Source organism: Portunus trituberculatus, chromosome 32 (genome assembly GCF_017591435.1).
Source record: "Portunus trituberculatus isolate SZX2019 chromosome 32, ASM1759143v1, whole genome shotgun sequence".
Lineage (NCBI taxonomy): Eukaryota > Metazoa > Arthropoda > Malacostraca > Decapoda > Portunidae > Portunus > Portunus trituberculatus.
In genome coordinates this window covers 4,689,762-4,705,681 of record NC_059286.1, presented here as the reverse complement: position 1 = coordinate 4,705,681, position 15,920 = coordinate 4,689,762, and the positions used below count along the sequence as shown (strand labels likewise).

The 15,920-nt window shown below is 40.3% G+C and overlaps 1 protein-coding gene across 6 annotated transcripts in view; it reads left to right on the top strand.

The window, feature by feature from the left end:
* Positions 1-15,920, top strand: part of LOC123511891 (hemicentin-1-like) — an 867,319-nt gene that overhangs the window by 360,720 nt on the left and 490,679 nt on the right. The gene's annotated exons all lie outside the window — the stretch shown is intronic.

Genomic DNA, 15,920 nt, shown 5'->3' with positions numbered 1-15,920 from the left:
GGGTGTTATTTGCCTCTCTTCATGTTTCTCTCCTCTCTTCCTACTCATCTGGTTCTCCTCTCCCTTTCCTCCCTTCCCTCTCATTTGTAAGCACTGATCAGCTCTCTGTAATTTTCCCTTCCTCTTATTACTTTTTCTGTCTTTTTCTCTTTTGGTTCCTCCACTTGCTTATTATTCCCTCTTTCCCTCCTCCTCCTCCTTCTCCTCCTTCTTCTCCTTCTCCTCCTTCTTTCCTCCTTCCTCCTCCTTCTCCTTCTTCCTCCTCCTCCTCCTCCTCCTCCTCCTCCTCCTCCTCCTCCTCCTCCTCCTCCTCCTCCTCCTCCTCCTCCTCCTCCTCCTCCTCACCTTTTAATCATTTGTGACAGGTACACGCCAACACTCACGCCATGCCTCCCGAACATCCTATTTATACTTTTTTTTTACGAGTATTTCCTTGAAGTTGCTTCCTAAATAACACACACACACACACACACACACACACACACACACACACACACACACACACACACACACACACACACACACACACACACACACACACACACACACACACACACACACACACACAGTGATCAAGCTCTTATAGGTTTTTGTATTTGCAGAGATGATTAAAGAAATAGACGAGAAAAAAATGCCTTAGTTTAGAATATGACATTTCTTTCTTCTGTATTAGTCTTCATATGTTACCGCTTCTAGATATCGGATATTACACTATCGAGACGAGGCTGAAGGTACGACAGAAAACTAATTAATCTTTACGAGTACAGTGAAGTGGTGGCATGAAAGTACTTATCGTTTCTCTCCTTTACCGTACACACTTTACCTAACGGTGACGGAAATTATAGAGCCCACAAGTACGGAGGGTATAGAGACTTACCGAGTTCTCTGAAGAATAAAACCAAGGAAAAGGTTGTCTTGCTCGTGTTATCACTACTTAGAAATGTCTTAAGGGTATTTTTATTAGAAGGGTAACACAACACAGGAGTCGAGATATCAGAGAACTGTTCTTTTAGGTGATCTTGTTCTCAATAATGGGAATAAGTCAGGTTATGAGCTCAAAGATATGGAAGATTGATGGGAGAGGAACAATGGTGATGATGATGATGATGATGATGATGATGATGATGATGATACAAAGAATACTGCATTTAGGGAATTTATAACCGGTTTCCTATTTTTCTTCGCGTTTTCTTGATTTTGTCTTTAATGTTATTATTTTTGTCTTTATTTCGTTTTTCTTCATTCTGCGTTCTCCTCCTCCTCCTCCTCCTCCTCCTCCTCCTCCTCCTCCTCCTCCTCCTCCTCCTCCTCCTCCTCCTCCTCCTCCTCCTCCTCCTCCTCCTCCTTTTCCTCCTTCTTTTTTCTTCTTCTTCTTCTCCTTCTTCTTCTTTTTCCTTTTTTTTCTTTTTCTTCATCTTCTTCTCCTTCATCGAGAGAGAGAGAGAGAGAGAGAGAGAGAGAGAGAGAGAGAGAGAGAGAGAGAGAGAGAGATAAAGGGAAAGAGAGAGAGGCAAACACAGAGGGATAGAGAGAGACAGAGAGAAACAGACAAACAAAGGCAGAGAAAGGCATAAACTGAAGATAAATAGAAGAGAGAAAGAGAGAAGCGAAATAAAAGAAAAGGAAACCTCTTGCCGTGCAAAAGACGCAGACCTACTCTACAATGTTTAAGAGGCGCCCTGCCCTTCTGACTTATTCACCCAGGACTGGGAGACCAAGGGACGACTGAGGGAAGTAGAGAGGAAGAAAAGGTGAATAAGAAGAATAAGGAACGGAGAGTGTGTGTGTGTGTGTGTGTGTGTGTGTGTGAGCAAGGACTTGAAAGAGCAAAGGACCAGCAAAGGACTGAGTGTTATGGCGCGAGTGTGTCTGTTAGCCGGTAATTGCTTTCGTGTGTGTGTGTGTGTGTGTGTGTGTGTGTGTGTGTGTGTGTGTGTGTGTGTGTGTGTGTGTGTGTGTGTGTGTAGGTGTGGTGCAATAGTATAAGCCAATTTATCTTTTGTCGGCATCCTTTCTCTAATATTTTTTTCTCGTATTTTTTCTCAGTTACTCCTGGGAATCTAAGTTGCGTTCTCTGTTTCACGTTTTTTATTTTTTTTTTTTTTTTTGCGATTTGCTTTCCATTTTAAAACTTAATAATCCAGACCCTCCTTTTTCCTCAGTCTCTTTATTTACCTCTGCATTTCCCTTATTTAATCTTAAAAATCCAATACATTTTACCTTTGTTTTCTATTTATTATTGTTATTTCCCTGGCCTTCAATAACCAGTAAATACAACATGACAGAAATCTTGAGTCCAGACGCTTCTTATTTCCTTCTATTGTGCGGGGAATAGAATGACACTGTAGAACTGCTATTTTATTCGAATCACGGGTGAAACATTGCATAGAAAACAGGGAGTCGTGATCCGGATAGTGATGTGACCTGGAAAGTGCGTGTTAAGCGACGACTTTTCCGAGGTAGTAACCGCGGAAAGTGTGCCTCAGTGGGGGAGTATGATGGTCGAGGCTTGGTAAGGCGTATGTTAGAATGCGTGTGCAAGTGAGAATAGAAGTGAGAGAGGGGAAAGTGCGCTTGGAGAAAGATGTGTAATCATTATGTAAGGCATCAATTTGCCTGCCGTGGTTACTGTTTAGCGGTCGTATCTCACAGCCGTATTATGCGTGAAACACGGAACACTCAGGAGTCGTGGAGGGCCAAAGTTTCGCTCCCCGGCACTGGTCATCGCCATACACAAGCTGGACATTCCCGGGTAGTTCAGAATTGAGTACATGATGCCATACTTAATGATCACGCTAACATACTTCACGCTCGGCTATGGTCACAGTGTTCATGCGACACGCACGGGTACTGACAGAGCCCTCACACAGTCAAGAAATTTTTGTACTTAATCTTAAAGTGAGAAGACCGTGAAATACATCTATTTTACTTTCCCTTTAGGGGAAAATGATCGACTGTCACCTCCTATGATATATAGATCGTGAAAATTTGAATTAAGCTCTGAATGTTTTATCATGTGTTTAGATAATAGATTAAGTAAATTCAAACTGAACTTAGTGCATGTTATTCACTTAGCCGATGTTATTATAAGTAATTATGATGTTATATTCTTATTCTATCTGTCATGATAATGTGTTTGAAGTACTTTAAGTGTTTCATCAGCTTGCGTAATTCATTTTAAAACGATCTGTATTTTTTTTTCTTTGGTTACCGAGTAATGACAAAGGAGTTACATCTAAAATTTCTGATTGCTTCACGTTAGACCCCAAGTTGGTGTCAGAAGAGATTGTTTTCTTAACTTTGAACTTGAGTTATAATCATGATATATATTCATGGAATGTTGAATATCAATATACATATCTACATACTGTTAAAACTTGTTAAATTTAAAGTCCTTGTTTAGCCAAAGAATGAACGAATTAAACAAAAAAAAAAAAAATACGTGTTTACTTCATGCTGAAATTCAAAGTAGACTATAAACACTTACGTTTTACGTTCCGAATGCTGAAACGTCCAATAGATTCAGAATGGTCTCCTATCCAGTGTGTCTGACGCAGTGCATTCTCCCGCGCGCCGTGTTCGCCGAGTGGTGTGAGGCGGAGGCGTCTGTCTGCAGCTCAGCATTATCCGGGGAGCTGAAGGAGAAGTGGGACGTGGAAAGGTTTCGATTGCAAGCGTAATAGTGTTTCCAGGCCAGAATATTTTATGGAGATGATCCGGGAATAGGAAAAATGCTCGCTCACCCTTCTTTTCCTCCTCCTGGCCCTCGTTCTCCTCCTCGATATCCTTCTTTTCCTCCTCCTCTTCCTCCTTTTCCTCTTCGAAAACAAGTCGTTCAACCCTACATTTCACTTTCAGTCACTATCACCACCACCGGCACTGCCTGTAAATCTGTATGTCAGGAAATCTCTCGCTGTTCCTCATAACGAAGTACAAAAAAAATTAACTGATGGATAAAAAATAGGAGAAAAACAGATACAAGGCAGCAGAAAACAAAGGCAGGTCGCAGATCCACATCAGTGAAGCGCGCGCAAACCTCTCACAAAGAATGCAAAAGGAGGAAATTGAATTTGGGCCGACACGCAATTACCCGTCGGCCGCCAGGTGCAGTACGAGCTCACCTGACTGCCAGGGACACAGGAATAAATAATTGGTCACCTGCGGCACCTGTGTTTTGAGGTCACCAAGGGATGCAAGTGTAATTATCTCGACCGTGTGTTGCTGTGACGGCGCTGCGCTACTGTGTTGTGTATTATTGTGGGCTGGGATGCTTCCGCGTTTGCCTCACTGTTGTAAAGACGTGTTGCTATTATTTCTGTGAGTTGCGATTAGGCTGCGTCTTTCTCATGGTTGTGTTAGCACGTGCTGCTTAGGAAAAATGCACTCATTCTTCTATTCCTCCCACTGGTCTTAGTTCTCCTCGATATTTCTATGGTGTGAGATTCTTCTTATTTCCTCTTCATTTTGTAAAGGTATGTTTTTTTTTTCATGTAAGAGGGAAAACTGACCAAGGGCAAAAAGATAAATAAATGAAAAATGCCCACTTAGTAGCCAGTTCCCTTACAGATCCGACAGGGTTAGCCAAAAGACAAGGATGAATGTTTTGGAAAAGCGTTACTAGCGTTGCTGTGCTTTGGGGTGCCTGCTTGATTTCTGTATATATATATATATATATATATATATATATATATATATATATATATATATATATATATATATATATATATATATATATATATATATATATATATATATATATATATGTTGTGTTGTTAACGCTATTGTGGATTCAGAACGTCATCAGGCTCAATTTATACATATTTTCATTTCAATGTGTTTGTTGTATTATTAACGCTACCTTGGGATCAAGATGAACACTCTACTTTTTTTTAACAATGACCTGTGTTGATCATGTTAAGTTTAAAGATGGTCATGCGATTTTTTTTTCTTTGTCAAGTTTAAGTTCAGTAGTAATAATGCTAAAAAATCATGAGTTACTAAATTTTTCTTTCATATTTTTGGTCTGCTTAAAGTTCATTATTATTAGATTTTTTTTTTTTTTAGTGAAGTTGACACACATTGAAGGTAATTCCAGTTATAAGGAACACGTACTGATCGGTCGCAAACATTTTTCTTTTTCTTTTTTTTTCTTCATATAAAAGAGAATTCGTGAAGCTTGAGTAAATCCCACGGTCAGTTTATTTCCGATTCCTTGAAGTCACCTCGTGCAGTTTTTATTTGTTTACTCGTTTTGTTTACACAGCGGAGCCTAACAGAAGTGAAGTCTGAGGTAAAGTTTGGATGAAAAATGTCCCCCAGAGTCGTTCCGTATGGACACGAGTTAGGAAATATTCAGTTTTCTTTCTCTGAATTGAAATAAATTCGGCTTTCTTTTCTTTATTTATTCAAGTTATTTATTAACTTTTTTTCATTTATTTGTGTATTTACTATTGTTGGTGTCGTGTGAATGGGCGAAGATAGAGTGAAAGGTTCCTTTCCCAGCGTTCTGTTTTGTACTGATTAATGCAGGAAAGTTTTTTTTTTTTTTTTTTTTTTTTTTGTTACGGCCTATTGCGCCTGTAGACATACTTGAAGAGTATAATATTATGAGGGAAGCGCTGTTCAGCTTCCGCCCATTAGTGGCGCAGGCCATTTTATTTATAGTGGTACCCATATTATGGCCCATATCACCACCAAAGCGCATGTTTGGTGTAACCACCCAGAACCTGGCTATCGTGGTGACATGTAGGCAACTTTAAACCACTCGACAAATGGCATAGCTTCAAAGCGGTATGTAGTGGGATTCGAACCTACGTGTGGACGTCTGTCCCATCCCACGCTCACCACCTTATCCACTACGCTACCGCCTCCCGTAGATAAAAGTGTTTAATTTCTTTGTAATTGTATGCATTCAATGTGTGTGTGTGTGTGTGTGTGTGTGTGTGTGTGAGAGAGAGAAAGAGGCCTGCTGTATAATACTTGTAGGCACACACACACACACACACACACACACACACACACACACACACACACACACACACACACACACACACACACACACACACACCGCGTACTGTAGTGGTTAACACGCTCGACTCACAATCAAGGGGGCCGGGTTCGAGTCCCGGCGCGGCGAGGCAAATGGGCAAGCCTCTTAATGTGTGGCCCCTGTTCACCTAGTAGTAAATAGGTACGGGATGTAACTCGAGGGGTTGTGGCCTCGCTTTCCCGGTGTGTTGTGTGGGTTGTGGTCTTAGTCCTACCCGAAGATCGGTCTATGAGCTCTGAGCTCTCTCCGTAATGGGGAAGACTGGCTGGGTGACCAGCAGGCGACCGAGGTTAATTACACACACACACACACACACACACACACACACACACACACACACACACACACACACACCGCGTAGTGTAGTGGTTAGCATGCTCGACTCACAATCGAGAGGGCCGGGTTCTAGTCCCGACGCGGCGAGGCAAATGGGCAAACCTCTTAATGTGTAGCCCCTGTTCAACTAGCAGCAAATAGGTACGGGATGTAACTCGAGGGGTTGTGGCCTCGCTTTCCCGATGTGTGGAGTCCTACCCGAAGATCGGTCTATGAGCTCTGAGCTCGCTCCGTAATGGGGAAGACTTGCTGGATGACCAGCTTGCGACCGTGGTGAATTACACACACACACACACACACACACACACACACACACACACACACACACACACACACACACACACACACACAGATGGGATGAGAGTAACTAATGACGAGATAATGAATTGTTCACTACATCAAAGCCTCTTGCGAACGAGATTTTCCCCGCGCAGAGAGATTACTCTGTTACGCAACCATCTGCTCATGTGACCCAGCCTGTGTTTCTCCTTTCCGTCGCCACACTAAGACAGCGACCCTTTCTGTGGTTTAAGAAGTCCTGTCCTGGTCTTTGCTGAGCTTTATTGTAAGGTGCGGTACGTGGGAGTCTCTGTATCCTTCGCAGAATGCAATCCTAGACACACTATCCTGGCCTCCTCAGTGGATAATTTCGTAATTTCTGCGTCCTACCCACCGTCACGTCATAAGCTCCCTGCCACACTAGAACGTTCCCTCTAAAGGATTCTCACGTCGTCTGATTCGTGTCCTCAAGCTCCCCGCTCCCCAAGACTGGACTGTTTCCGCGGCTGGAGCCACCAAGAGCTGCTCGCCCCAAGCCCCGTCTGAAAGTCTCGCGTCGGGAGCTCATTAGTGAGGGTGGAGCGGCTCTTGCCCCATCTGAGCTGGACTTAACACAGCCAACTCCTCTGAGCCCCTTGTGTTCCGGCCTCCAGCGTGGGCCTCGGTCTCCCCTGCAACTCAAAGGCCTGAATGCTGTCTCTCGCACTCTCTCTGGCACTTGAAGACAACACAGTGAAGCTTATGCCGAGGTGAAGCTGACGAGAGTATAGTTTGCCCCCCACACACCAAGCCACGGCATTGCTCCATTGACAGACTGTTCGTGTTCATGTTATGCGTTCCGTTAATTACAGGATTAAGAATGAATGTGCCATGTAACCTTGACTGTCTATGTGTGTGTGTTTGTAGAGAGAGAGAGAGAGAGAGAGAGAGAGAGAGAGAGAGAGAGAGAGAGAGAGAGAGAGAGAGAGAGAGAGAGAGAGAGAGAGAGAGAGAGAGAGAAACAACTTTACAATACCCGTTTACTATTATGGGATTTCGTTCCTCTCCAGCTCCTTTCTACTATTCATACTAAGTAACTTTGGTGCAGTACATCATCAAATATTCATACCCTTTTTCTTCTCCAAACTGAAAATGGTAACTGGGAAAGCAAATCAGCCTGTGTACCCACCCACCTTCTTTTCCTTTCTCCGAGCCACACACACACACACACACACACACACACACACACACACACACACACACACATGTATGTAGGTAGGTATATGTATGTATGTATGTGTATATATATATGTGTGTATATTATATATTATCATTATTATTATTATTATTATTATTATTATTATTATTATTATAATAACTATTATTCATATTATTAGTTATTATAAACATCAAATCTAATAATGCATGATCATGTCTGTCGGGAAGCTTCGGCTTGACAGGCTGTGCCACAGTCAGTTTCATTGTATTCAACAATATACTTGTAATCTAAGGGCAATAAACCTTTACTTACTTACTTGCTTACACTTACACACACACACACACACACACACACACACACACACACACACACACACACGTCCGGTAGCTCAGTGGTTAGAGCGCTGGCTTCACAAGCCAGAGGACCGGGGTTCGATTCCCCGGCCGGGTGGAGCTATTTGAGTGTGTCTCCTTTCACGTGTAGCCCCTGTTCACCTAGCAGTGAGTAGGTACGGGATGTAAATCGAGGAGTTGTGACCTTGTTGTCCCGGTGTGTGGTGTGTGCCTGGTCTCAAGCCTATCCGAAAATCGGAAATAATGAGCTCTGAGCTCGTTCCGTACGATAACGTCTGGCTGTCTCGTCAGAGACTGCAGCAGATCAAACAGTGAAACACACACACACACATAAGATATCTCCTTTATGCACATTACCTTCCTCGACTCATTTATAAACAATTCCATCCTGGACCGTCTCCTGAGGGATGCCAGAAAGCAGTACAGAATATTCCTTTCCTAGAAACGTAAACTTTAACTTGAGGCTGTCATAGAGATGGCTATTGTTTTGGCGTTCATGTCACCGCACTCTTGTTCCTCTGACTCCCCTCTCCAGTTTTCTGTAGCACTGGAAGACCAAGTGTTAAAGTAGTCTATAGACGAGAATGATAATTGCAAGGAAACAAATTTGAAAAGAAAGGCGAGAAATATATATAATTGTGAGTGGGATATGGAGTGGAAGTCAAAATTGAAATTACGAAATAAAAATTAAAAATGAAGTTTATGTGTTACGGCATTGCTGGGAAAAAGAAAAAAATCTAGTGTTTGATTAAGGTAAAAATGTTAATTGATGGTATTACAAGACTAAAATACGTGAGAATTCTTTCCACAAGACTATATACTCTTAATGAGGTTTCTATTCCCTACCTTTATACTGGAACTGGAATCTAAAATAACTTTTACTAGAAATGGGAGCTGAGTTGTTTTCTTGGTAGTGAAAATTGAGAAATGCACTGGTCTTCAGTTGCTGGAAATGGAAGTCTTCGTTAATCTCTTTGTACTGGAAGAGGCAGAGTTGCTTCCTCGGTGCTGGAAATGGAGGTTTGAGTTTCTGGAAAGGTAGCTTAACATCTGGCGGAGAGGAAGGCGAATGAGCCAAGATCAAGATTAAGTAGATCATCTGATTGGCGATGTGTTAACCCGATCCCTGGTGGCAACGCTGGGTACGAGAGATTACAGGGAAGATTGGAGGAGGAGGAGGAGGAGGAGGAGGAGGAGGAGGAGAAGAAGAAGAAGAAGAAGAAGAAGAAGAAGAAGAAGAAGAAGAAGAAGAAGAAGAAGAAGAAGAAAAGAAGAAGAAGAAGAAGAAGAAGAAGGAAGGAAGGAAGGAAGGAAAGAAGAAAGGAAGGAAGCACGGTACAACTTTATGGTTATTTGCAGTGTGTGATAGTTAACTCTCTCTCTCTCTCTCTCTCTCTCTCTCTCTCTCTCTCTCTCTCTCTCTCTCTCTCTCTCTCTCTCTCTCTCTCTCTCTCTCTCAATAAAAAGAGCATTTGCCTCACCCCAGGTACTCAGTTGATCACACCTTGCCTCCACGTGTCCATTACGACCCACACGCCTTGCCAATTAAGTCACTTTGATATGGATGCCAGCCAGGTGAACTCTCTTCCCTCTCTTTCTATCCCTTACTTCATAATTTATCACATTTTCTATCATCCAACCCAAACTATTTTTTTTACCCATTTTATTATTATTATTATTATTATTATTATTATTATTATTATTATTATTTTCTCCGTGTTTTTCGTTTTTTTTTCTTATTGTTTCATTATTTCTATTTTTGTGTATTTTCTTTGATTTTGTGTGTTTGTATCCTTTTACCTTTATCCTCTTCCTCGTTTCTTTTCTTTCATTTGTTGTTCTATTTCAACTTTGCATTGTTTCTCCTGTATTCGTGTTCCTTTCTTCTTTTATTTATTTCTTTTTTTCTTTGTTGTGGTTTTCCTCCGTTTCTCTTTGTTGTTCTTTTATTGTCCTGCCATTTTTTTTCTCCCATTTCTTTTTTTTTTTTCCTTTTACTCTCATCCATCACAATTTCATTTTTTTATATTATTTCTGTTTTTTTTTCATACAGTATATTTATATTTTTCTTTTGCTTGTTTTCCTGCTTATGTTTATATATTTTTTTATACTCTCTCTCTCTCTCTCTCTCTCTCTCTCTCTCTCTCTCTCTCTCTCTCTCTCTCTCTCTCCACCATTTATTTTTTCATCAGTGTGTAATTCCACTTAATGTGACTCTAATACAATTTTATCATCACGTGTAATTTTTATCCCCAATATATATGCATGTATTCTGCTCTTTTTTTCCCCCGCTCTTTTATTTAGTATTATATTTCATTCCTGTTGATATTTATATTTTGCAGAGATTTTATTAATATCGCTGTTCATTTATTTATTTATCTATTTCAGAAGCAATTATATTTATTCACCATTGTTTATTTGTTCAGTGTCTATACGTGGTTGCGTATTGTGTTTGAGGGAGAGAGAGAGAGAGAGTAGTGAAGAAAGCTATAAAAAAAGTGAAATATGAAAGATTGAATACAAAGCAAGAGGAGGAAGAGATGGAGGAAGAAGATTAGGTGGAGGAGGAAGAAAGGAGGAATGTTATATGTGTAAAAATGAATGTGTTAAAAAGTCTAAAAGTGGCAGCCGGAAATGGGAGGAAGAGCCTGGAAATGGAACCAGGAAGGAAGGAAGTGAATGATGAAGCGATGGAAAGAAGAAGAAAAGTGTTTGAAAAAAAAGGAAAAATAATGAATGAAAGCGATACACACACACACACACACACACACACACACACACACACACACACACACACACACACACACACACACACACACACACACACACACACACACACGAAAATAATGAAGGTAGAGAAAAGGAAAGAAACATGGTAAAGTGGAAAAGAAGTTGAATTCTAAATGAAAACAAAGTAAAGGGAAAAAATAGACTGTCGTGGAAATTATAATATGAAGAAAAAAATCGAAAACAGAAAAAAAATGTGTTGAAAGGGTGACTTATGTAACTATTATACAAAAAAAAAAAAAAACACACACACACACACAAGTAAAAATTGGACTTATTTCATCATTACATATTTACTATTTTATATATACACATTTAATATACAGATTTTTTTCATTGCCACTTTGATTTCCTTTTTTTTCACCAAGCATCTATACATATTTCTCTCAAGTTGTGTGTGTGTGTGTGTGTGTGTGTGTGTGTGTGTGTGTGTGTGTGTGTGTGTGTGTGTGTGTTTGTGCATGATTATGTGTGTCTGCATGTGTCTCTGCGTGGATGTGCGTGTGTGTGGGTGTGTGCAGTGGGTGTGTGCGCGCCCTTGTGAATGAGTAGCCTGGGGATGGACTTGGCGCAGGGGCAGGACCCGTGGGGACTTGTGGAAGCTGGTGGTTATTGTGACGCTGCAGGTAATGATATAATTAGAGAGTATCATTACCTGGCCTGCAATTAACATGATGGAGGGAGGGTATTCATTTTTAAGAGACTATAATTCTTGGCCACCATTTTTGTCTTTCTTTTTTTAGCATTGTTTTTGTTTCCCTTCATTTATTTATTCTCATGTGAATATACATTTTTTTTTCTTTCTTGTCTTATTAGTAAAGTCATTTCACGTCATGTGTCTGAAACCCTTCATGGAAATTGTGAAGGGAAATGACTAGTGGAAAAGAGAGAGAGAGAGAGAGAGAGAGAGAGAGAGAGAGAGAGAGAGAGAGAGAGAGAGAGAGAGAGAGAGAGAGAGAGACTGACCAGACACATACAAGCAGACTAAGCCGGCCAACCAGACAAGAACGCACACACACACACAGACAACATTTCCCCGTAATAAGGAAATCGCCCCTCACTCCACACGCCTCATCCTGTGTTCTTTACGCTCATTCCTGGCCAGCCGACTGTAATTACCACACTCAATAAGGCTCTTTTTTTTCCACTAGGCAAACGTGATCCCTCTCTTAATTGCATGTCGTTTTCAAGGTTATTAATTTCACCTTCCCTTCCCTTCATTTCCCATCCAGTCCTCTTCTCTCATCGGTTTTCTTATCTTATATTCCCCTTACCTGCATTATTCCGCCTTTTCTATTTATCTTCTGCTATTTCCCTCATTTTATCATATTCTGTTCTTTTTTTTCTTTTTCACATTATTTTAACATCAATTTTTTTTTCTTGGTCTAATTTTATTCATCATTTATTTCCACATTTTGTTTATTTTTGTGCACTCCTTATTTTGTTGTTCTTTTGTCCTTTTTTCATTTTTTTTTTCATCTTTCTTTCATCTTTTAATTTTTGTATGTTTTCCATTATTTTTTTTCTCTTATCCTCTTTCTGCATCCATTTATCCCATTTCTTTCATTCCATCTCCCAATTCACTGTCGTTATTTTCTCTTTTCTTCCGTAACTGTTCCCTTTGTCATTCATTCCCTTTCATATGCATTCCCAGATCCCTCCATTGTTTCCCCTTTTTCATTCTTTCCCAGACCATTTCGTCTATTTTTGTGTTTCTTCTTCCCATTCCTCTTTATTCACTTCCCATACACTTTTTTTTTCTGCCCTATTTTAGCGTCCACTTCCATATCATTCTACACTGTCCTCATGGCATCCTCTCCCACCATACATTCTCCCATCTATCTACCACGTTCCTCCTGTCCTCCTCCCTCCCTTCCCCTCACGCCCCCTTCATATGCACTTGTTCTTCCTACTTACTGTCACTTAACCGATATGGCCACTCACCACGGGCACTCTTGTAGCTTAGGCACTCATTTCTAGCACTTACATTATCGTCACGTTTGTTTTATTTGGCTCTGAGCACGACTGTTACTGATTGTGTCTGCTTACTTTCCCGTGTTGGTCCTTCTCGTTTATCTGTCATTGGAATGTCAGAGTGTTCGCTTCTGACATTTTGAAGCGGTTTGCTATCTCACTACGTTGTGTTGAAAGGCCAAGGGATAATTAGACGGGTTCTCAAGAGTGTTTTTCCTGTTGATAATGAAAAAATCTTGTTTATTTGTCAGTAGAAACGTAAAGAGAATACAAAAATCCTTTAAAACATGTGTAGTTTCGATTACTGCTTTTAATAATGTTCTCCCTCTATTTATTCTTTCATTATGTTTGCTTCCCACCGTTTTTTTTTTTCCTCTCTCTCTGTACCCATTCTTCCCATATCCTTCATTCCTTTTCCCATTTTGACATTCTAAAGTGGTTTGCTATCTCACCACGAATGTGTTGAAAGGAATTATTAGCCAGATTATCAAGAGTGTTTTTTATTCATGCTGATGATGTAGAAATCTTGTTCATTTGTCAGTAGAAACATAAAGAAAAAAACGAAAATCCTTGAAAACTTATGTAGTTTCGATTACAGTTTTTAATAATGTTCTCCCTCCTTCTATTCTTTCATTATGTTTGCTTCCCTTCACTTTGTGTTTCTTTCTTTCCTCTCTCTGCACCCATTCTTTCCATATCTTTCATTCCTTCTCCCATTCTGACATTCTAAAGTGCTTTGCTATCTCACCACGAATGTGTTGAAAGGCCAAGGGAATGACTAGCTGGGTTCTTCAGAGTCTTTTTCCTGTTGATAATGTAGAAATGTTGTTTATTTGTTAGTAGAAACGTAAAGAAAAAAATCCTTCACAACAAATGTAGTTTCAATTACTGCTTTTAATAGTGTTCTCCCTTCATCTATTCTTTGATTATTATGTTTGCTTCCCGCCACTTTTTTTCTTTTCTCTCTCTGCACCCATTTTTCCTATATATTTCATTCCTTCTCCCATTCTGACATTCTGAAGCGCTTTGCTATCTCACCACGATTGCGTTGAAAGGCCATTGCAATGATTGGCCGGGTTCTTGAGTGTTTTTGTTTTTCCTGTTGAATGTAGAAATCTTGTTTATTTGTCACTGCAAACGTAAAAAAAAAAGAAACTAAAATAATTCAAAATATGTGTAGTTGTGATTATTGCCTTTAAATGTGCAGAAAGCTTGTTAATCTCCCATCCCTGAAAAAAAAAAACGTATTCGAACTTTGAAAGTAGTGAGGAAGCGACGCTGTATCGCTGTATGGTTCCTTGTCTGTGCTTGAAAATTAGTGGGATGTTCTCACTACCTATCGAGAGGTGCCGCCTGCAACCCTCCTCATTATACATGGCGTCAGTGGCGACCCCTTTCCCCTCTCATAACGCTGCAAAATACTTTCCCCCTCCCCTCACGGTACAACAAACTATTTTTCTTCTCTCCTCATGGTTTCACAAAATGCTCCTCCCTTCCTTTCATGGCATCACATAGTATTAAGCCTCTCCTTCATGACTGAATAAAATACTTTCACTCTTTCCCCTCATTACGTCATGCAATGTTGTTTCTTTCACCTCATAGCGTGGCGAAAAATACTTTCACTCATGGCACTAACAAATGTATTTAACTTCACAGAAATGTCTTATTTTATTCATCTTCCTTCTGTTTTTTTTTTTTTTTTTTTTTTTTTTGCCCTCAAGATATCCCAAATAATTCATCTTTTTCTTTCACAAAATTCCACTTACTTCATACAAACTTTAATTTGTTTTCCTTTTCCACTGTTTGTTTTATCTCATGACGTCACATTTTTTTTTTCCTGCCGCCACAAAATACCAGTAATTCCCTTTTCCTTATAAGAATTCACAAACTAATGATAATTTTTGTACCCCGTAGCTTTTTCATCCATACATTCTTTACATAAGATCAGATGATGGAACTGATCGCTCTTAAAGTTATGTTAATGATAATAATGATAGTAATGCAAGTGGTTTTAGGTTAAGTTAGGTTAGATATGATAAGCTCGGTTAGATTAGTGTTAGGTCCGGTTATATCAGATTAGGAGAGGTTATTTCAGTTACCTGTGCGTTCCTTTGTGCTTCTCTCATGGCGCTACTAATTTTCTGAGTTAATTGTGATGATAGTGTTAGGTTAGGTTGGATGACTTTGCTTTGCGTTTCTGTTCCTTTGTGCTTCCTTCACGACGCTACTAATTATCTTCGGTAATGTTCGGATTTGGTTAGTTTGGATGAATTTGCTTTACGTTTGTATTCCTTAGTGCTTCCTTCATGACGCTACCAGTTCCTTTCACTTGGTGCGCTGACCTTATGCTATTCGTCTTCGCCATCCTTCTTCAGCGAGCCCAGAGAAAGAAGACTGACATTCACAGATTCCACTAAGACGCAGTTCCTTTATCTCTCCCTCTATCTGATCCCTCCAAGTTGCCTTATCAGCGGAGGAAGTTAAGGAGAATGGCTATCCTGACTATGATGGACCTCCTGGCTCCTCTCCTTTCTCTCCCCTTCCTCTCCCTCGTCTGTCTCCTTTACCGTAGTGGGAAATGAGCATCTGTTCTTGTGGATGATTCGGTTGTGCCATCTGTTCGGCGCCGCGTTGGCCTCGTATCGTGAATAATTTGTTGTAATCTTTTTGCTAAAACTTGTGCTCTGTTGAAGGTTACAGAGAGAGAGAGAGAGAGAGAGAGAGAGAGAGAGAGAGAGAGAGAGAGAGAGAGAGAGAGAGAGAGAGAAGAAATTACATTGATTTATTCACGTTACATCTCCATTGCCTCTTTCCCTCCTCTAACGAAAAGAAATAACAGCATTTTCACTCATCTTTTGCTCGTATTTTATTCCCTCCTTCTCTTTCATCATTATTTTCCACCCACCACGATTTAATTCCCTTCTCACCCTCCACGTTATTCTCC